The 23,893-nt window shown below is 38.7% G+C and overlaps 1 protein-coding gene and 1 long non-coding RNA gene across 2 annotated transcripts in view; one reads left to right on the top strand and one right to left on the bottom strand.

The window, feature by feature from the left end:
• LOC134655134 (uncharacterized) overlaps positions 1–10,369 on the top strand; it is a 154,579-nt gene extending 144,210 nt beyond the window's left edge. The window contains exons 2-3 of the long non-coding RNA XR_010097411.1: positions 9,651–9,872; positions 10,355–10,369. This is a non-coding gene — a long non-coding RNA (uncharacterized LOC134655134). The remainder of the gene's footprint in view (positions 1–9,650; positions 9,873–10,354) is intronic.
• LOC134655052 (zinc finger SWIM domain-containing protein 4-like) overlaps positions 1–23,893 on the bottom strand; it is a 95,412-nt gene that overhangs the window by 38,345 nt on the left and 33,174 nt on the right. The gene's annotated exons all lie outside the window — the stretch shown is intronic.

Here is a 23,893-nt window from a genome sequence, read left to right as displayed (position 1 = left end):
AGCGTCTGTACTGTACCACTTTATATTTCTTCTCTTCGCAATGTTATCGACAATTTCTGGGGCTTCGGGATAATTCCAGCTGCCAGCATTTAGAAAATCTATTACATTTATTACAGTATGTTTCCGATTTATACCTACCTATCCAACCTATGAGGCAAAAATATTCTCATTTGCCACTATCGGGAATAATAACATACATAATTGTTTGAGCTCCACATATAATTGCCTGGAATTGGTTTCATAGATTGTTTAACTTATATCATATCAATAAGTTAAACAATCTATGAAACCAATTCCAGGCAATAGGCTACATGACTAATCTTCATTTATGCCAATTTATGATATCAATCGATCGGGTTTGTTTTTAGGATCAAATGTCTATATGGGACCCATTGCATTAAAGTAACACAAAAGTAAGAAATTGTAGTCAAAGGCCGACAGTCGCACTTCACTCGCGAAACGCTCTATACAAAACGGCAAGGGAACGTGACGTCAAGGTCTCTGGGAGCCCATCTTGTAGTATGGACAAAACAAGAAAATTGCGTTTTTGTCGGTGAAATATTGCGTTTATGTATATAGTTGCTATATAATATTTTTTTGGATGAAATGTAAGGAATCGAATGGTACCCTTACTTTTATCGTTTTTGGAAGTTAAAAAAAAACTTAAATTTTGAAACTTTCAGGTCCTGTATCTTTGTAATTTTTCAATATTTTATTTTAATATCCACATTATTGTGATAAATTGCTCGTTTGCTATTTATTTTACTAGATTTTGTTATAAAATTCAACATGTGTCATCATCCCTATTATACGTGGAGATCAAACTATTATGTTATTATTCCCGATAGTGGCAAATGAGAATATTTTTGCCTCATAGGTTGGATAAGTAGGTATAAATCGGAAACATACTGTAATAAATGTATTAATACATCTTAGATAAACTATGAGCTAAAAAACTAAAAACATTGATTACTCAGTTCAGCCATACTCTAAGTGTGTTCCGCGGAACCCTGGGGTTCCGAGACACCCCTGCAGGGGTTCCGCAAGAATCAAAATTCTAAGAAATAACACTATGCTTTAGTCGCCTCGAAAAATTTGCCGCCACCGTATTGTAGGGTTCAATCAAGTATTTCGCTTTCCAAAAGGGTTCCGTCAAAAAAAAGATTGAGAACCGCTGACTTAGTTAATACGGAATTGATATCGCTTCTATTGCTATTTGCTAGTTCACAATCTGATAACTTTGTCTGATAAGTATTATGCAGGTAGCCAGGTGCAATTAGATTGCAGTCGCAACCGCTACTGCACCAGGCTTTTATGAATATTCATATTACATTCATATTAGACAATTTATATTCGCACCTAAGCTTAGTGTTTTATTGTAGAAGTAAATTGTGAAGTGAATTGTATGGATTTGGATCCAAGTACATTAAGATCAAGCTAATTAGTCTGCGGGGATCTTTCTCTTTTACTCTTATTCTTCTCCAATAAAGGCGTAATTAGAGTGACAGAGAAAAATGCCCGCAATTTGCGAAATTCAGTTTTCGCGGTAGCCCCTCAGGATGGAAAATCATGTTGTAAAAATCACTTGACATTTGACTAATAAGAAATGTAGAAAAAGGTGCACCTATAAAGAGTTAAGACCGTAACTGTCACGAATAAAGAATAAGTTGGTAACTATATAAAATGCTATATAAGGGTTCGTGAGTGTGCGGGTGTGTGTGTGTGTGTGTGTGTGTGTGTGTGTGTGTGTGTGTGTGTGTTTATGTTGTATTAAACGATCTGTATCGTTAATTAACTCTACACTCTGCGCAGGTTAGCGTCATCCGACTCTATATTCCTTGTTTTTTTTGCATTTTCGCATGACAGACAGGCGGGTAATGAAATTTCGTTATCTGCCTCTCTGTCATTCTTGCATATTTGAGCGATAGAGAGGCAGATAACGATATTTCGATTTTCGCATTAGGCATTCGGCAGTCGCAAGGCAAATAGATTAAATACCTTTATGATACGCAACCCAGACAGTCAACCATACCATAGGAATTAAGCCATCCAACACTAGGATATGTATCTTATTGCTTTTCGTAATAACTCGATAGCTTACGCAATAACTTCACTCATAAAAAGTTGCATAAACTTGCACTAAACCGTAAACCAAATAACTGCGAGTCGTGAAACTTCTCATTCTAACTTGCATCATTGCAGCAAGAGTGAAAGAGATAACATGCCCTGGTCGTCAGTTTGGTTAATAATATAAACCTTTACATGTCGCGCAAGATTTATGCAAGTTGCATGTTATTTTAGGCGAGTAACAAGTGTCGGTGAACATCTGCGATCACGGCTCCTGGGGGAAGCATTTGCTATAACAACTTACAACTACACTTTCACAAATCGATTTTAGACCTTGTGACGTTATAAATAAGATGCAAAGGGAAGTTTTTTGACGGCAAATAAGGATTACTGAAACCAAAATATGTTTGCAGTTGGTTATTTAAATTCAGCACGATTTTAGACTTTGAGCGTTTGGTTTAAGGGTTATATAGGTCTTCTTTGGGTGTAAAGATGAGGCTATTGTGTGTTGGATTTGAAACGCAATAAGAGAAATGTGTTGCAGATTGCAGTTTCGTTTGTGTGTGTGTTTTATTTATTAGGCATCCACCCCGGCTTTTGGGCGCAAGTTGGATGTTTTTGTGTTCTTAAAAATGGTTACAAAAACTTGGTTTTTATTACTTTTTACTGTCTCGCCTCGAACGGAGGTCGCGGAATTCGCAAACAGGTTAAGGTAACTAAAAATGGAAAAATGTATGTACTTATAGTACCTATAACATTTTTACATGCTTAAACTATCATTCAGATTTTTTTACCTATTGGTACGACAATACTTAGTCCTTGTTGAGCTTATTGTTATTAAACATTAATCAGTAACTTAAATAATAAATTTAAGGTTAAGTGCTACAAAACTATAGATGGTCAAGCAGATCTTGTCAGTAGAAAAAGGCGGCAAATTAGAAAAATGTAGGCGCGAAGGGATATCGTCCCATAGAAAATTTGAATCTCGCGCCTTTTTCTACTGACAAGATTTGGTTGACCATCTATATATAGGGTATTTTTTTGTAAGATTATCTACCTACCTTCATTTGTTTCATTTAATTAATACATATTTTCAAAGTACATTAGAAGTACAATTCGCACTTAGGTACCCCAATGCACTTTATCGAAGACCAACAAGGCAACGACCATTAGGTATATACCTAATACCCATCAATAATACTTTGAACAAAAAACACGTAATTCAAGAAAATGATCCCAAACCGTGTAAATTATAGATTGATCTACTCCACACCGTTAATGGGCCCCGACATCTGTTGGCGGTTTCTTGTCACAGTGTGTAATCAACACGGAATTATTACTCCGCAATGTAGTTAGGGCGAACGCTCACGGGCGAAAGTGGAGCAAACCTTATGTTTTTACAAATTTGAATTTGGAATATTTTATCGAACGAGTTTCTAAATGCCATTGCCAGTATTTTATGATGGTAATTTCATAGAAATTTGACGTTTAAATAACACTTGCACTGCGTGTGCTATCAAAATCTTTGCAGACTTGTCTTGGTCTGACTCTATTTGTTTATATACTTTATATATTAAGTAAGTGCTGGGTAATGAGAGAAAAACTGTTATAAAATAATCTTTGGTTAAACATATATTGGAAAGGATTTTTTTTTTTATGTCTGAGGACCTACGGCGAATTACGAAAATTTACATAGTAGAATTTTCAACCAATTATCTACAAAAATACGAAGTTTATGTTGGTATGTATGTATGTATTTCCAAATACATTGCACTGCATAATTAGACGACTGTAGTGTCAGTCGTCTAATTATGCAGTGCAATGTATTGCAACTGTAAAAATATTATAAAAACTAATACCTAGGCCCCAAAGAACCAAGCGACAAATGTAATTTGACTCCAATTAAAACAATAACAATAAAAAAGTTCAATAGCCAGAGACAATCTGGAAGAAAACCAATATGGCGCACCTGCCGCACAGGTGCCGGTGCCGGATATCTATTAATGCACCCTTTGTTCGGCCTCGGCCCTTTCTTAAGCTGCATCTACACCGACGTGTTAAAAGTCCCCAGAAAGCTCGGTTCTCCATACAAACGTATATACAGTCAGCAGCAATAGTTGCTAAGCGGGCGAGGTGTTCAAAATGATCTTAACACGACTTTATTGTTCAGAGAATAAGAGCGCGTCAAGGTAATTTTGAACACCTCGCCCGCTTAGCAACTATTGCTGTTGACTGTAGTTACGCTATCATTTTAAAACGACTAGCTAGATGCTCTGAAACTTTGTACCTACAATAAGATAAGGTATATAGCCCTGTAATTAGTTTATGTAGCTTCAGATACCATAGTTAAAAAAATACGGCGAATTTAAGTTTTTCATACAAAACTTGTTTTTGCTCCATTTCGTTTGTAAACCAATTACAGTCATAGATATACCTCAAGTCATTGTATGTGCAAAGTTTAATTACAAATATTACAATCCAACACGTAGTTTTAAAATGAGAACGAAACTCCGTTTGTATGGGAAAGTGAAATTCGGCCGAGCTTGTATTTTCTACACTGACCCTATTTCCTATCTCCTATCTCTATCGCACGCGTAATTATGTTGCAGTCCTGGAACAATAATATAATCAGTGCGTGCGACAGATATAAGAAACGGCAAGTCAATTTACGATTTTTTTCATGCCTAGGGTCCTTACTTTATCTATAGTTGCAAGAGTCGCTTGTCAGTGGTGCATAGGCAGACATAATCTTACCTAAACTGTATTTCACCTAATTATCCGAACCCGTTTCATTTTTATCACTCTTTGCTCTACTTTGTTACTTAATTATGCCTCTACAAGTCTATACAAAGTGCTACAGTGTTCACTACATTTATGATTTTGTAATTTTATGACGTACTAGAAACAACTCAATAGGTTGCCATTATTGTGTAGGTATGTGTTTTTATGGTTTCTTATTTAAATTACTCATTTACCTATTGTATTTTTATACCAGAATATATTGGAATTTACTTTTACAATACAGATAAGGTATACTTACAAATATAATATGGCCCCAATCTTCCGTTTTATGTGGACATAGCTTTATCGCAATCGCCTCGGTCCTGTTACCAAAAGTTGCCAAATTTGTAACGGAACTGGATTCCAAATTTAAATTTTTGACGAGATGATTTTGGAATTTTCCTTTTGTGACCTCGTTGATTACTTGCGTTATAAATTCTCAACCTATTTCTATAATTTATACGCTTGTTTGCCAAAAATATTGTAAAAAAAAACAGTTTAAAGTTACAAATATAAGTTAAAACGCCTTTTCAAATTAACGACTTCTTTGAATACTTTAACTAGCATTTCCATAAAACAAAGCCAGTAATCAAGGCACTTCAAAGTAGAAGGTCCCGCCTGACAGCTGTCACTGTAAGTCGTTATTACGAATATTACGTCCGCAAAAACAAATGTAAAACGCATTAGCATGTTACATGTGGACAAATTTATGAGTTCAAGTCCAGGAAAAACTGTATGCGGGCCAGATGTTTGGTTTCGGAACGGACAACGTCCGTTGGCTGAACGGAAATTTTAAAACGTCGTATAGCATTGTAATTTAAATGGGGCATACATCGTTTTGGAATGAATGTCGTGGCAGTTGGCAGATAAGGAAGTGAGAGATAAGAGTAATTATGGCAAGTGGGCGCCAGTTTATGTAATGATGTATAATATGGGCCTTCAATTTTTTGTAGCTTAGGCTTAGCTATAATAGCTAACAATAATAATTGTAATGTAATCGGAAGGGCCACTTTTGTTGACAAAGATTTTTTTACAAGACTCTGAAAATAAGGCGCCTTGATTGCCTAATGTAATTAAAAAATGGTAATGACTAATGAGTTTGGAAAACGAATAAGTTTGATATAGTTTGGTAAAGGTCTGTCTCATTTCAAACATAAGTAGACAGAGAGAATCATACTATCTTTGTCTTACACTAGTACTAGCACCCAAAAGAAAAGGATGAGTATATTTTTTTTGTTCTTATTTACTGACAATTTGGTTTGACCAACTATAATACCTATCAGTTATTAATCAGTAATATTACCTATTAACGAGTATAAATAATAAGTACTTACAAAAGTATGTTAAGGCTTTGCCTATAGGAAAACCTGCCAAAAAAGCTGTTTAATCATACGCAAAACGGATACGTAAATCGATCATCGTAAGTGAAATGTCAATCCAAGATGGCGGTGCAAACGGACTTGTTCTTGATATTTTAAGGCGGCACGATTTTTAAATGTCACAACGGTGTGTTAAATCAACGCTCAGTCTCAATATTACTTATTTAATGACACATAAATAATGCGTTTTGAGGTTAATCAGGACTTGCGCTGGTTGTGAGAGAATGTCGCCATGATGGTGTGAAATGTCGCGGTGACATGTTTTAAACTTAAAGTTTTTTGCTAATTTAACTGCTATCTGTTGGTCCTATTTCTTATGATGTCGTATTATTGATATTGTTGGTACAAAGATAAATTTATAAGCCTCCTTCTTTGCCTTTGGTGTTTGTAAAAGGAATTGAATAAGGACGTCGAGTGTCGTGACGTCGACTGTATTAAAAAAAATATTTCACATCACGCATAAAGTAAAGCACTAGAAAAATATTTGATAAGATCCCAGTTATTTTATGACACAAATTAAAAATAATCATTCAAAATTAACTATTTTAAAGAGCAGGCAACTAGACTGTGACGTCTGATTACTATAAAGCGGCTAATCGTTTTGCCAGTTAGAAAAAAGAAGTTGATTTTCCTTGTAGCTTTTTATTATTTTTAATACCTTCTATGTAATCTATAGCAGTAATTCTATTAAAAGTAAAAACTTTACGCTTTATGTATGTGGTATTCAAAAATCGTGGGTTCAAATCTCGGCCGGTATAGAGATTTTTTTTTTAATATTTATCAAGAACAGAATCGTTCGTGATAAATATTCAAAAATATTCGCTTACGAATTACGATACTTATCACACACAGACAAGATGTTAATTTCTTCTTACTAATAAATTAACGATTAAAGCATGTTATTGACCTTACTGTTTACTGTTCCAAACAAGAGGCTACAGCAAATCGTACGTTTACTCAGTATGTTAGCCATTGAAATATAAAGTAAACATAGTACAGAGCAGGGATGTAACGGATGTGGTTTTATCGGAACCGAAAGCGGAACCAGATGTTTTTAAATTTAGTTTATCGGAACCAGAAACGGAATCGGAACCGAAAACGGAACCGGAACCAGAACCGGAGCCTGAGTCAGTACTATCAGTAGGTATACATTACACAACACATACGAATAGGTACTTTAAATTCAAAAACACGGATATACCAGAACATCTAATTACTGCAGCACGTGGCAAGCGGGGCTATGAGCGAATGACTGGTATAAACCTGTTTGTTTTTGATGTACACCGCTCATGTCCCGCAGCCGCGCTAAGCATTGACATCCGATATAACTTCCGTTTCAAAAGTAACGGAACCGGAACAGAAACGGATGTGTAATACCAAACGGAAGTTCCGACTTAACGGAAACGGAAACGGAGCTCCGTAACATCCCTGGTACAGAGTACAGGTAGGTACAACCTACGCCGTATTTACGCGCGGGTTCATTGCCTTTCTGCGTAAATAGCGCATTCATAATGAAAAAGTATTCATATACATATGTAATAGTTATGTAAAAGTATGTTATTGAAAGTTTTTACGCTTTAACTGTCTAATCATGTGAGGTAATTTGAAACGCAAGTAAGGTGCAGGGGGGGAATTTAGAGTGCGGGGTAATTTAAACTAATAGAAATATCTTCCATGTTTTACATTATTAACTAGAGTCACACACAACACATCTTTTTTGCTATCTGGACATATATGTGCAAACCCTTTTTATGTGCAAATAAATGATTATGGCACTTATGTAAAACATGGAAGATATTTCGATTAGTTTAAATTAACCCGCAGTCTAAATGCCCCCAGTCTAAATTTATGATTATGGCACTTATGTAAAACATGGAAGATATTTCGATTAGTTTAAATTAACCCGCAGTCTAAATGCCCCCCCTGCACCTTACTTATTTGATCCACTTTTTAACATTTCACGCTAATAAGAAAATGTGATGAATAATACATATTTCAGTTCCTATTTCGTAGACACTGGACAGAAAGATTGTAATTTGTCCCATAAATGTTTAGAGACTACGTTCTAAAATACAAAATCGGAAAACCAGAGGGTCTATTGCGAACAACGAAAAATTTCATATGTAGTTACTTAAATTAAACTTACAAATAATCACTACCTACCTAATACATAAACTTGGTCAAGCAGATCTTGTCAGTAGAGAAAGAAGGCAAATTTGAAAAATGTAGGCGCGAAGGGATATCATCCCATAGAAAATTTGAATTTCGCGCCTTTTTTTACTGACAAGATTTGCTTGACCAGCTATATTTATTATACATACATACCACGTTGAATAAGCTTACCATAATATACACATTATTATATCTATCAACTTTTTTCACCGATCGTAACTGGCCAGCAATTTACGTACCTGGAACAAAGCAAACGGATCCGTGTGAAACAAACCGTGAAAATAACAACAATTATGTACAAATTCGCAATGCCACTGCGGGCCAACGGCCAATCAGGGTTCAAGGGAGGATCATTTGAAAATGGAATGCTCTTTTTTTGTTGTTGGAATTTTTATACGTGTTGAGAAGGAAATAAGAGGATTAATCAGTGATTAATAGTCTGTCAAGTCTGTTATTAGTATTACCTTGGACGGCTTGGACCTTGTCAAGGAAGTTTTTCAGCATGTTACCCGTAGCTGCTACGACGTAGCAGCATACAAATTACAAACACCAATATCCGACCGAAACCGGTTTTATTTCTGAAACCAAACTTGCTGGTTCGGACTTGCTCTAGTAGTCCAGTTAAACATGTTTTTTTATGCCGACACCTTGGTAGGCCGAAAGGTTCGTTGTTTTGGCCGACACCGAAACATCGACCGAAATATATTTAAGTACCGAAACCTCGGTCGGATATAAAAAGCAATGCTTCCGGTCACTTTTTGTAGGAGGTATGGTCGGACACGAGACCCTCAGTTTTAGACGCAAGCTGCATCTTGCCGTTCACTACAGCCTTCTGATAAGAGGGAAAATAGACAACCCTGTGGCGTTGGAAGGTATCCGTCTCTTTGTGCCCGAGCAATACGGACGAGCGGGACGCCGCCGCCGGCCGCTGTTCGTGGCGCCGACGGCAACGCGCCCGGCGCTCGTGCGCCAGCGCTGCTCATGCTCAACCAACTCGTTTTAAGCCAGGATGCCGACGTGTTCGCCGATGACTGGCACACTTTGATTCATAAAATACGCTCATTATGTAATGAATTCATTTAAAATGTAAATATGCGATCGATGTACTGTTACATTATTGTATTGCCAAATACTGTTGTTAGCATTATAGGCGCTTTGGTACTACTGTAAGCTTATAATTGTAATTGAATAAATAAAATAAAATAAAATAAATAAATGCATACCTATATGCAGATACATATACCTACAAAGTTGATTCTTTTGTTTTATACTACGTCGATGGCAAAAAAGCATACGGCCCGCCTGATGGCAAGCAGTCTCCATAGCCTATGGACGCTTGCAACTCCAGAGGTGTTACATGCGCGTTGTCGACCCTAACACACCGCACCCTCGTTGAGCTCTTGCAACCTTACTCACCGGCAGGAACACAACACTATGAGTAGGGTCTTGTGTTATTGGCTGCGGTTTTTTAGGGTTCCGTAGCCAAATGGCAAAAAACGGAACCCTTATGGATTCGTCATGTCTGTCTGTCTGTCCGTCCGTATGTCACAGCCACTTTTTTCCGAAATTATAAGAACTATACTGTTGAAACTTTGGACGAACTGCGTATTGGACGTACAGCTAACAAATCGTGTGGGGTATCTATGGCTAGGTCTTCAAAAATTATATTGGAGTTTCTAATATCATTTTTTTCTAAACTGAATAGTTTGCATGAGAGACATTTCCAAAGTGGTAAAATGTGTGTCCTGTAACTTCTAAAATAAGAGAATGATAAAACTAAAAAAAATATATGATGTACATTACCATGCAAACTTCCACCGAAAATTGGTTTGAACGAGATCTAGTAAGTAGTTTTTTTTTGAATACGTCATAAATCCCCTAAATACGGAACCCTTCATGGGCGAGTCCGACTCGTACTTGGCCGCTTTTGTAAGTAGGAGTTAATACTTCTCTAGTTGGGCTCTGCTCTAGATCTGGAATGACATCCGCTGTGCTGTGCCCTAATACCACACAAAAGCGAGATGACATTCACAGACATAGACATAATTTATTCGTAATTAGGTATTACAGGATTTACAGGTCACAATTTTACAACCTATTCTATACATCTTAAATCTATTATTTACACTAATTCTTTATAATCTAAAAACTCTTTAAAACTATAAAAACTTTGCCTGACTAGCTTTGTTTTGAAGGAACTAAGGGTTGCCGCTTCTGTGATGGAGACTGGCAGCTTATTGTAGGATACTACCTATATACCGGACCAGCAGCATGCAGTCTTTCCGTTTTATTATATTTTATGGTAAATGCCCAGCCTATACCCAAATGACAGTGCCCACACCTCTTACATTGTCAGTTCACATGTGAACATGAAGAAATTACTAACGCTACGTCTTACGTAGGCGAACAACACGCGCGAACGCCGCGCGGCCGCCGCGCCGCTTCGCGTCTAAATCGCTCATGTACGAGTAGGACATACCTATACGTATCAATGGTTTGTTTCATCCTCGCCGCGCCGCGCCGCGCCGCGCCGCCGCCGCGTCGCGCCGCTCCTCCGCCGCGCCGCCGCCCCGCCGCGCCGCGCCGCGCCGCGCCGCGTTCGCGCGTTGTCCGCCTACGTAAGCCGTAGCGTAAGCCTACTTAAGTAGTATTCGTGCCCACAGGGGACAGACAGAGCGAGCCTAGCATGTTTATATAGGCTTCTGGTGTTCCACTTGCGTGCAGAGTGTAGCTGCGATTCTCTTGCGAAAAATAATTGAGAGTTCAAAAGGATAAGTAACGTCCGAATTTTCTGGAGACCGTCGACCGCAAACACCTACCGTATACGTAACGTAACGTAACTGTCAACTATTACGGCTCAGCGACCCAAAGAGGATCTTGGCCGTAACGTAACGTATTTATAAATTAAATGTACATTTTTTTACCCCCGACGAAAAAGAGGGGGTTATAAGTTCGACTACTATATGTGGGTAGGTCTGCGGCACCGTAGCTCTTAAACGAATAAACCGATTTAGATGGGGTTTACATAGTGCGGTAACTAGCACTATACACATGCGTATGTGGAAAATTTTAAGGACCAGTAAAACATTGTACAATAAAAGGTAATTCCCAACGAGTGGCGATAAATTAAAACACGATCGAAGGGCGTTCCTACTTTTCGCACTTGTATCGTAATGTACCTACTAATGGAATTAGTCTCGTGACTTTCATAGCATCTGTCATCCCGATATATTTTTTCTTTTCGTTTGTTGATGTACGATTGATCATCTTCGCCTCGGGGTCCCGTTGTTTCCCATATAGTTTTAAGTCATAATGTATTGTTTTTCATATTATCATTAGTCATAAAACTGAAACCGTTAACATTTCAGGATTTTCGTTAGGTTATCCTATAGATAGGTTAGGTTAGGTTAGGTTTGTTTTATGGCAATCCTGAAAAGTGACGCGTTTCTGAACCAAATCAATTATGACTAACGAAAATTCGGGCAAACAATGCATTATGGCTTAAAACTATTTGGGAAACAATAGAGACCCTCTTTGCCTCTCCCAGGTGACTTGTGGTCGCATCGTTCGCCTCGCCTCGCCTCGCAACGAGAACAAGCTGCAATACGCGTCGGTCAACCGGTAAAAAAACTAGTAATATTATGTCACATCCTGCTAGTGTGGGAATCTGCGGTGCCGTTATATGCGGTCAAGTTTGCTATGCCATTGTCAACCTTCTTACGTAAACGTTTAGGTCTTATTTCGGTCATGTTTAATTCTTGCGGTCAAGTTGTATGCTGTAATGAGGTTCGATTGAAGACGATATCGGGTCATCATCAGATGTATCGGAGCGGCCAGTGTTCACAAATATCTGAAGAAAGCCTCTATTATGACGTGTAAGTGCATGTTCAGATATTTTTGTTTCTTGGCCGTTCTGATTATGTGCAAATATCTGTGCTCATCACACAGATAAATGCCGTTACCGGGATTCGAACCCAGGACCGCGGCCTCACAGGCAGGGTCACTACCCACTAGGCCAGACCAGTCGGCAATCACCTATGTTATCACCAAACGTGATAATACTGTCTACCATACAAATATTTGATATCTGATACGTATCTTCCAAAATACCAGCTAGATATCGATATATTTGGCGTCGTCTGACAGTTTATGGATTACACCGATCAGTCAAGCGGGCTCAGAGGATTACATATGTAAAGTCGGTATATAATAGTATCTACTTCAGTTCAAAGAAAACGTGTTCCTTTTTTTCTAGAGAAGTACAGACGCCATTCAGATATATCGGAGCGGCCAAGGTGCTCAAAATATCTGAACACGCACTCTTGCGCCTTGATAATAGAGGCGTGTTCAGATATTTGTGAGCACCTTGGCCGTTCCGATATATCTGATGGCGACTGTAAAAATAATCCGCGTAGCAGCTAATACCTAAGCCCGGAAGGACCGGAAGTGATCAACAAGATTTTTGAAGTGCACTACCTAGTGGTACATCTCAAGTGTCTCGGCTCTCACTCTTCACTGCACATTTTAGCACTTAAAACTAAAATTTCGCCATGTGGCGCACTTGTATGCCACATCCGTTTAATCAAAAATGTGCCTTAAGTCACCGAACGCTTCTGAATATAATTCATTGCTGCTAGCTTAAGACAATAAGGTCGATTTTTAACTGAACGGCTACCCCTTCCCGCGGGTGTCGTAAGGCAATTAGGGCAGGGGTCGGCAACCTATTTAGGTATAAGCTAGTATCAATAAAAATCTGTATAAGAATTTGAAATTTGTAGTATATACAGGGTGCTTCCTGTAACAGGAGCATTAAATTAAACTAAAGGCTGTACTCCTCAAACAGACCAACATTTGTTCAGCAACTTTTAAAAATTATGAATCCTTTAGACTTCCTCTTTTTCTTACAAAATAAATATTGCCTTCAATGTACGCTGACATTAGTGAGTTTGACGTTGCTTGTCACGCTTTAAACATAACAAAATTTGCAATACATTGCGTCTTAGAATAAACTTTAAAGTGTAATAAAAATCAAAACATGAGTTATTTTCAAAAGTTGCTGAACAAATCTTGGTCAGTTTGAGGAGTACAGCCTACAGTTTAATTTATTGCTCCTGTTACAGGAAGCACCCTGTATGTATGTCCAAAAGACGCATATAATTATTAACATGTCCTAAGTAGATCTTTTTTGAGAAACTATATAGAAGAGTCAAAATTGCCTCGTACTTAAACGGCGATTTCTGTACCCCTCGATCGAACTGGTGGCTAGAAACGTGCGTCTGTCAGATTTGAAACTTATCAGGGCAGCATCACCAAGCCAATGTCCCAAGGGGTGGATTTTGTGAAATTGCTTAGCGCATTCTAGGGGTAGTACGAAACTGACAGCCATGATCAACAAAACGACCAAACGGGACTGCCTGGTTCAGTTTTGACACTTGACATTAAGTAAACTGATTTATTTAAAACTAGCGACCCGCTCCGGCTTCGCACGGGTTAACAAATTATACATAAACCTTCCTCTTGAATCACTCTATTTAAAAAACCGCATCAAAATTCGTTGCGTACTTTTAAAGATCTAAGCATACATAGGGACAGACAGCGGGAAGCGACTTTGTTTTATACTATGTAGTGATGATATCTATGTTTAGGTATATGATACTGATCTGTTAGTGTCAAAAGTGACATTTATTCAAACAAAAACGTCACTTTTGACACTGACAGATCAGTAATAATATCGGAAACACATCGAATAACTAAAACCCGTATTGGCCCTTGGAGGATATAACCAAACGGAGACGCCTTGTCTGTAATTTTCTGTACAAAACAGTCTGCTGATTTTTGCGGGGGAGGGGCACGTCAAATGTATACGTAAAGTAAAAATAGCCATGTCAGATAAACGTCAGTCCATACATTGTGTATGACCATTGGCCGCCTATTTTCGATAGAGGCGAACGCGGAAAACGCCTGTTAATGGCTATACTCCGTTTGGTTATATCCTCTAAGATTTGGCCTAATAGCATTCAATCAGGATCTACATCTCCTGATATTACCATAATATTTCGCAGTAAACTTGCAACATTGTAATATTACGACTTTTCGTTACGGCAGGGAATAAAATAGCTCCAGATATAAAGCGAGATTAACATATCCCCACCAGATTAAAAACCACCCCTCCAATAACTGTGATAATTTAAAATAAACTGCGCGGATCGAATCGCCAACGAACTTACCCTTATTCTACCCCACCACTTTAATAAGACCCCCAAATGTTTATTGCCAGTAAAAACTGAGAGCTCTCCCTATCCTGAATACACACCCAACATAAACAGATTCACGTTTTTATTACAGCGCTTTGAAATAACAGCTCAGGTTATATTTGGCGATTATTACCAATATAACCCGGCCTCTCTAGTTATTAAACTCCATTGCCGTGACAGGTCAAGATAGCTGGTCATATACACTGTTATGCCCATTTAAGAAGAGCCGCGTATCTTTTATAGCGCTTTGGCCTGTCGAGTACGTTAGGCTGGTCGTGATAGCCAGATATACTTGACCCGTGAGGGTGTAATGGCTTCAAGGGTCGACAGGTCGAATTATGATGGGAGTGTTTTACAACACATTATAATAGCCAGTATAAGCTGCCCCGCGTTATGGTAATGTTTCTTGAAAATAGCGGGTCTGTGTAAGCTGGTGATGGTTTACAACATAACGCTGGTATTACGGCGCGCCCTGGTATAAAGCGTAATAGAATTTCAGTGTCTCCCCCTCTTTACGGCCGAACTAACGATGTTAGCAGCGCGCACGCGCGCTGGATGCGTGACAATGACATTTTATGTTCCGTTGTTGCAGATTTCTTAGACAGACTTAATATGGAGTTTTTCAAGGAGTGTACAGGTTTTAAAAGATTAGGCTACTTACGTTTTAGGTTTCGTAGGTTTTGCAGAAATTAAGGTAAGGCATAAGTAGGTAAATGATTATACAGGATTAACTAGTTTTTTAGAATTTGGTCGTAAAACCTCCACCATTCGCCTTGATAAAACCTTGCCCGAATCGATATACTTATATAGGTATGTAGTTCTATTATTTTGAGTATCGAGCTAAAATTAAGTCATATACAATTTGTAAAAATCACGGTTTCATAATATGACGTGTATTTGTGTATACTTATGTTGTTTAGCATGAATAAATGAAATGAAATGAAAATACCGTTTTTTTACGATTTTTCGATCAATTCAATATAGATTTCCTTACTTGTGTCTTATAGTTATCGCAAATCAAACAAACAAATAAAAATAATATTTATCAGAAAACTATCACAAAATCCATAAGCTACCTACATATGCTACAAAAATCCTCCCGAACTATTCCACTTTCAAGCAAAAATTCAAAATGGCGCCCCCCGATTGATCAGGGGTCGCCGACCTTCCTAATTTGAATCGCGCGGGAGTCGGTAATTGGATAACAATGGGCTGGAGGGGATGCGCTGGAAATTTGCAACTGTCATAGTTTGATGCCCGATAGGGTTGGGAGTATGGGAAGTGGAAGAAAGGTTGACGATCTCTGATGCCGAATGGCGATGGCGTGTAGAACAAAATGTTGTTATGTCAATGTTAATAGCCACTAGCAAACTTTAGGAATTACTTTAAGTATGGAATTTTATGATTTAATTTTTATTCCTTGTAAAGAAACTTGTTGACTAAATGTTAGAGTAAGTATTGAGTTTGAATTAATGATTCATCATGATTAAATAACAAATTAAACTCATAATTAAGCTCATCAGTCTCATCACTCATCTCCGATCGATAACTAACCAACAATCCCCACTCTTCACCCAAAAGTGAACCTCATAACGACCGTGTTGTCAACCGGGAATGGCGGGAACCAAATTATATTATTTGTCCAAATAAAAATTAAAAACCTAAATTCTTCACTCAGCGGCCGTTAGCACGGTCGCATTTTTATCACCTGTCTGTCACCATACCTGTCACGTTCTAACAAGTATGTAAGTGCGAAAGTGGCAGGCATAGTGACAGGCGATAAAAATGGAACCATGCTGCCACCACAGGATCGATAGAGTCGAACCAACCTGCCTGACATTTGCAATGATAATTATAAAGAGCGGCTACGTCATCATTAATTCTAAGAAAATATGACATTTATTATAATGACATCCCACACTTTGTTCTGTTCAAGTCAGTGTCAACTTGTCAAGTAAGCTTAGACGGCCTCAACTAGTAAACACAAATCTCCATTCTTCTAAAACAGTAAACATTATAACGACCGTACGTGCCTCAACCGGGAACCGAACCAGGATTAGCCCGCTCGGCGTTTATGCCGCGGCACGACCGCCATGTAATTCTATTCAGTGCTAGTTCTTAAACCAACATATCATGACCTCTATACCCCTAGTGTCATTCGATAGCGAGACGTGACGTACGCGTTAAGTGTCATTTTGTATGGGATTTTGAGTTTCCAAAACGTCCCGCTTGGCGCGCTGTTCAAAATCCCATACAATTTGTATGGGATTGTATGATACAAAACTAGACATAACGCAACGCTTGTCATGCTATCGAATGCAAATTTACACTAGGCGTTTGGAGGTCATGATATCTTGAATAAATATTGTAAGTTGTCATAGCAATAAGGATTCAAACAGACGAACGCAGTTAATATGCAGTCGCAATTAATGCAGTCCGTCTGTTTTCACCCTAGGAAATAAAAGCTTTTTGCAACGGTCTAAAAATATTTATTTAGGATTCTACCTGCTGTACCTGCATGGTGGTACTATTATAATATAACTCGATTTAATGTCGAAATAAAATGAGTGTAAGGCACCGCACGTGATGAAAGTAAAGTTTGGAAAATGGAAATTATCCTACATGTATTCGTTTTACTTTTACCTATAATTTGGAGGACACGCGCACATCGAAATTGGAGAATTGTCTATGTGATAGGAACTGAAATCGAGTTTCTTCGTATTTAGATTTTGACGGTAGCCTCTCTAGTACAGGCTGTATAGGTAATCGTTTTATCTTTAATTACTTCCATTATTTACAGTAGGTACTCATGTTCTACTCTAGTTTTCTTTATTTATCCCACCTTTTTAGGGTTCCGTAGCCAAATGGCAAAAAACGGAACCCTTATAGATTCGTCATGTCGGTCTGTCTGTCCGTCTGTCTGTCCGTCCGTATGTCACAGCCACTTTTCTCCGAAACTATAAGAACTATACTGTTGAAACTTGGTAAGTAGATGTAGATGTTCTGTGAACCGCATTAAGATTTTCACACAAAAATAGAAAAAAAAACAATACATTTTTGGGGTTCCCCATACTTCGAACTGAAACTCAAAAATTTTTTTTTCATCAAACCCATACGTGTGGTCTTCGGATAGGTCTTCAAAAATGATATTGAGGTTTCTAATATCATTTTTTTTCTAAACTGAATAGTTTGCGCGAGAGACACTTCCAAAGTGGTAAAATGTGTGTCCCCCCCCCTGTAACTTCTAAAATAAGAGAATGATAAAACTAAAAAAAATATATGATGTACATTACCATGTAAACTTCCACCGAAAATTGGTTTGAACGAGATCTAGTAAGTAGTTTTTTTTATACGTCATAAATCGCCTAAATACGGAACCCTTCATGGGCGAGTCCGACGCACTTGGCCGCTTTTTACACGACTGCCCCAAAAAAAGAGTGTATTGTTTTCAGGGTTCATGTTTGTATGTGGGTATGTAAGTTTCTTTGTTACACCGTAACAACTAAGTGCCTGAACCGATTTAGGTGTTTGAGATATCATTGGAATCCTTACGTCATCCCGAGTAACATAGGCTATGTGACGTCATCACAAAACCAATATGGCGGATTATGCACTGCAAATTGTGCAGCCGAAACAAAAATAAAACTTATAAACCTATCGAGTTGGGTATTAAAATAAAGGATTTTGAAAGACGATTCTAAAACTGAACACAAAATATGGTTTAAACTATTCATTTGGTAGAACAAGGTTTTACAAAATATAAGTATAACGCAGAGATAAATGAATTGTCTAAATCTATTGAATGGGATATTAAAAGAAAGGATTTTTTAAGGCGATCATACGAATATATATAAGTTATATATTTAATTGTATCGTTGGAGAGAAAATACGAAATGTTCTACATCGCGCTAATGACATTTCTCTTTGCAGCTATATACGACAACGTCATACGTGGCGCTTACGTTATTTTCAATTGTGAAAGTGTCAAATACGAAAGGAACGGTTTGAACGATTGACTAGGTACATACTCTGAATAAACATATTGTGCTGTTTATTATAAGATTTAACTTGAGACTTTGAATAGAATGTAACAGTTTTCTATGGAAAATGGCTCTTTCGAAAAAAACAAGTAGGGCACGTAAAGCTTTCGATAAGCGTATGAAGGAATCGCCGCGTTCTCGCAAAAATAGGCTAGACAGTGTGAAAGAAAGCATGTCTAAACATTATTCTCAACTGTCTAACGAACCAAAGCAGAGTATTTCCAAAAAATCTGCCCAAAATAGGTATTCCCTAGTAAGGCGTGAAACAGACAACCAAAAAGAAGCAAGTTTAGCTACAAATCGCTCACAAATGTCACAAAGACGACAAGAGGAATCCTTGTCTGCGCGTTCTACAAGGCTGACTCAGATGAGCCTACACGCTTCCTGTAAATTCCCCAAGTATCTCAATAATTGCGAAGGCCGAAGGCCGAGCTCCGCGTAGGGCCGAAGGCCCGGAGCGTAAGAGAGATGCATGCTTTCTGCAGCTTCCCCAAGAATCTTAATTGCGAAGGCCGAAGGCCGAGCTTCGCGTAGGGCCGAAGGCCCGGAGCGTAAGAAAGGTGCACGGTTTCTTGCAGCTCGAAGTACCTTAATTACTCAGGCCGAGGCCGAGCTTCGCGTAGGGCCGAAGGCCCGATGCGTAAGAAAGGTGCACGCTTTATGCAGCTTTTCCAAGTTTCTTAATTGCGAAGGCCGACCTTCGCGTACGGCCGAAGGCCCAGAGCGTAAGAAAGGTGCACGCTTTCTGTAGCTTCCCCAAAATTCTTAATTGCAAAGGCCGAAGGCCGAGCTTCGTGTAGGACCGAAGGCCCAGAGCGTAAGAAAGGTGCACGCTTTCTGCAGCTTCCTCAAGTATCTTAATTGCGAAGGCCGAAAGCCAACTAATGGTAAATAATTATGTAGTTGCAGAGATATTAAAGCCATAGCACTTTTCAATACGCCTGGTTTTTGGGTCCGACCTATTTAGGTTTTTAAGCACGTTTTATGCTAGCATATCAAACATCAACATGATGAAAGCTCCTTGAAGCAACTTAAGTGCCTTAAATCATATTAAAAATGTGGTTGCTTTGTATGGTCACTAAAATGTATAAAATAAAATAAATTAATTAAAAATTAAAAAACACGACTGCAGTTTAAAAGCGAACTGATAATTGGTTCTTAAAATTCTCGGGTCTTTTTTTACAAAACTCGACTACGTCTCGTTTTGTAACTTCGACCCTTGAATTTTAAGAACCCTTATTATATCACTGTTGCATAAACTACTATTTTACATTCATTAAGTTGAGTACCTAACTTAACTAAAAAATATTTCTAGCTTATCAGTTCGCTTTTAAACTGCAGTCGTGTTTTTTAATTTTTAATTAATTTATTCTTTCTTTATTAGTGTTGGTACGAATATCAGATAGAGAAATTATACAGTAATTCGAATAAAGTATAAGTACTCTTTCTTACTACAGTGTGACTTTTTATAAGTGAAAACAAATACAGCTACAGGTGTGCAAATAGCAAAGCTAACATAACACATACCATTAGAAATTTCACCTTACACCATTAAACTTAAGGTCCAATATGGTCCAACTGATTTACATTGCACCATGTCGTGGGCGAAGTGATGGGCCAGCAACTTATTGGAGTGCCATTGTCAACAATACAACAATGTTAACTTAAAATTAACTTTATTGCAAAGGTATAAGGTCCATGGATGATCAGATGTTATTTGCTTGTGCTTAAGGAACTGAGGGAATATTACCGCGAACCATCTTTCCTTCGTTCGCCTATTTGCCTCTCTATTGCTCCGATATGCAAGTGATAGAGGCAGATAGAAACATAAATAAACAGATAAAAAGAGAAACAAAAATTTCATAGAAGTTTGCCGTTTAAAATAACAATTGCACTGCGTGTGCTATCAAAATCGTCGCAAACTTAATTAATATCTTGGTCTACGTAACTCTATCACTGTTCCAGCATATTAGGCCCCTTACGCACTAGCGGTTAACCGCGGGGGCGGCTGGCCGCGCGGCCAGCCGCTTTTCCAATTTAATATGCAACCGCTTGTGATCGTACGCACTTAACCGCCACAAAATTTCAACCGCGGCGGTTGAATGAAGAGCTGCGGCCCGCTTCGCGGCTGGCCGCCAACTTGTCTATACACACTGGCGGTTCAGGGTGCGGCGATCCGCCGATGAGTTTGTAGCCGACGTATCCGTCCACTACAAATTACAATATTATTTAGCATGTAGATATAGAATAATTTATTAATAATTCAAAATATATTACGTAGATTATTTTTTATAGTAAAGCAAGAAAATAATAGTTATTGCCTAGTAACTCGGACCCGATTGCCTAGCCATAAAGTTGCACTATGTTTAATGCACAAGCTGCGACCGCTACGGTCGACTATTGTTTTAAAGTTCCTGTAACCTTTGTATTACTTTATTAGTGTTCATCTCTGTCTAGCGTAAAAGGATTATTGTTTATTTAATTGTTGTGTACTTTAGCGTAGTTTTAGTTGCGTGAGAAACTCATCGTACCGTTAGCGGGAGACAGTGGGGATGTCCATGTCCGCCAAAAAGGATACCCCGACAAACCATTACCAAAAAGTTTGTACTTTTGAGTTGCACAGCCATGAACTTCGAAACAGAGAAATTCATTTTTGAAATTCAACAACGAGAAGCTATTTCGAATTGTGAAGGAGCAGTATATAAGGATAGAGTTTTAAAAGGAAAACAATGGGAAGAAATAGTATATATTTTTGTTAATGGACCCAAGATGCCGAGCGGTCCAGCCGCTTAACGCGGTTGCATCGCGGTTTCATCGCCTCTGGCGCCTATGGCGGCCAGCCGCTATATCAACCGCGTCAGGCGGCTGGCCGCTCAAACGAACCGCCTAAGCGGCCAGCCGCTAGTGCGTAAGGGCCCTTAGTGCGACAGTGACGTTTCGTTCGCTACGGAGCATGTTGGCTACGCACCCTGTAGTGACCCTGCTACCTGCAATACAGTATTAGGTAATGCTCTGCCCCAAAACAGATTGTGTACAGAACTATTGATTTCCTAAACGTTTCTCGAGGATCCCACGCGATATTAAACCAAGATAAACAGGAGATTTATTGATAACCGTTTTGGTGTTTTATTAGCGCATATTACTGACTTTGCTTGGCAATCTTGCCATAAGCAGAATGTTTCGAAACAACTAGTACTCATTAAAAGCCCTGTGTATTGCCCCATACAATCCACGACTCTTCTCTTTCCGCACAGACTCTACCAGCTTTGCTGAGTTTGGACCGCCAAAACTATTTATACTTGGTCAACCAAACCTTGTCAGTAAAAAAAGGCGCGAAATTCAAATCTTCTATAGGACGATATCCCTTCGCGCCTACATTTTTCAAATTTGCCGCCTTTTTCTACTGACAAGATTTGGTTGATCATCTATAATTGGGGATAATAGTAGACTTATCAGTGTCAAACTTGCATAATCGCAAAGGGCCTATTCATAAATTATGTCATTACAAAAGGGGGGGGGGGGGGGTCTGGACAGCGGATGATGGTATAGTAGCATGACGTAGGAGGAAACGGGGTCATTTGAAGCAGGGATGTTGCGGATGCCGATTTTTTGACATCCGCGGATGCGGATGCGGATTTTTAAAGGCTCACATCCGCGAATGCGGATGTCAAGATAGGTACATAAAAACGTGAAATAGTATATTTTAGTAATTTTTATTTCAAAAAACCGGCCAAGTGCGAGTCGAACTCGCGTTCCAAGGGTTCCGTACATTAAGTCCCACTCACGCTTGACTGCTAATTTCTAATAGGTTTTTTTTGCTAATGACTAAATAACCTAGCAGTCTAGCACTTACGCCGATGCTAAGACGTTCCTGTACCGACCTGTTCCACATCCGCATCCGCATTAAATCCGCATCGATTTTATGCGGATGCGGATGTTGAAAATAATGCGGAAGTTCCGCGGTTGCGGATGCGGATATTCGCAACATCCCTGATTCGAAGCATGATTTTTGGATGATTTTAGGTTAGGGGGGCACTGCGTGTGCTATCATAATCGTTGCAGACTTCTCTTGGACTCTTTTAGCGCATATATTTTTATTTTCTCAATAAGTTGAACTTGTAAACGTACTTTAATTGGACACACATTTTTCTTACAACGTAGTACAAAAGGCCTTTTGTCTCCATCAATTAAAAAGAAACTTAATAACCTAACGGGTCTCCAGGGCCTTAAGGTGTTTAAACGCTTTGACGTGGTTAAAGTTAATTACTGAGAGTGTGTGTCCGTCCGCCTTAACAATGGCTTTTAAATCCAAGTTGTTTGTTATAACATTGGAAAAGTTTTATACGAGGTTTTCAGATTATTGTCCTTAACATAAAATAAATAAAAACCGGCCAAGTGCGAGTCGGACTCGCGTTCCAAGGGTTCCGTACATTAAGTCCAAAGTAGAAATATTAGATTTGCTTGCAATTAAAAAAAAACAATTTCAGGCGGCCAGGCAGCATTTTTCAGGAAAAGAATACGAAACAAAGACTCGGAAAAGTCGGAAATCAAATTAAACCCGCCTTGACGACATAAAAGGCGCGAAATTGAGGGATTACCTCGGCAATCCTTTGAGCGTGGTCACCCTCGTCCAACCACGGATTTATATAGAACCTGGATGGTACTGTTATTTATTTGCTAAATAAAATTGACCATTATTACCGAGAGATAAGGTCATCATAAAGAAGAGACGCTTTTCCATATAGATTTTTATACACTGACCCGCATGTTGCTATCTATTGACAACCGGCATCATGGGCGGAACCAGGGATGTTGCGGATGCAGATTTTTTGACATCCGCGGACGCGGATGCGGATATTTAAAGGCTCACATCCGCGGATGCGGATGCGGATGTCAAGATTAGGTACTTAGAAAACGTCAAATATTACATTTTTAGTATTTTGTTATAAAAAAACGAAAGGTTTAATATTTGAGCAAGAATATAGGTGCGTTATACTTAATAAACAGTAACTTGGCAGACTTTTCTGGATCTAGACGATTTCGTTATAGGTAATGACGAAATTACCTAGCACTTACGCCGCCGCTAAGACGTTCCTGTACCGACTTGTTCGACATCCGCATCCGCATAAGCTCCGCATCGATTTTATGCGGATGCGGATGCAGATGCGGATGTTGAAAATAATGCGGAAGTTCCGCGGTT

This window comes from Cydia amplana, chromosome 16 (assembly GCF_948474715.1).
Source record: "Cydia amplana chromosome 16, ilCydAmpl1.1, whole genome shotgun sequence".
NCBI classification, from domain to species: domain Eukaryota; kingdom Metazoa; phylum Arthropoda; class Insecta; order Lepidoptera; family Tortricidae; genus Cydia; species Cydia amplana.
This window is presented reverse-complemented; position numbering and strand designations above follow the sequence as displayed.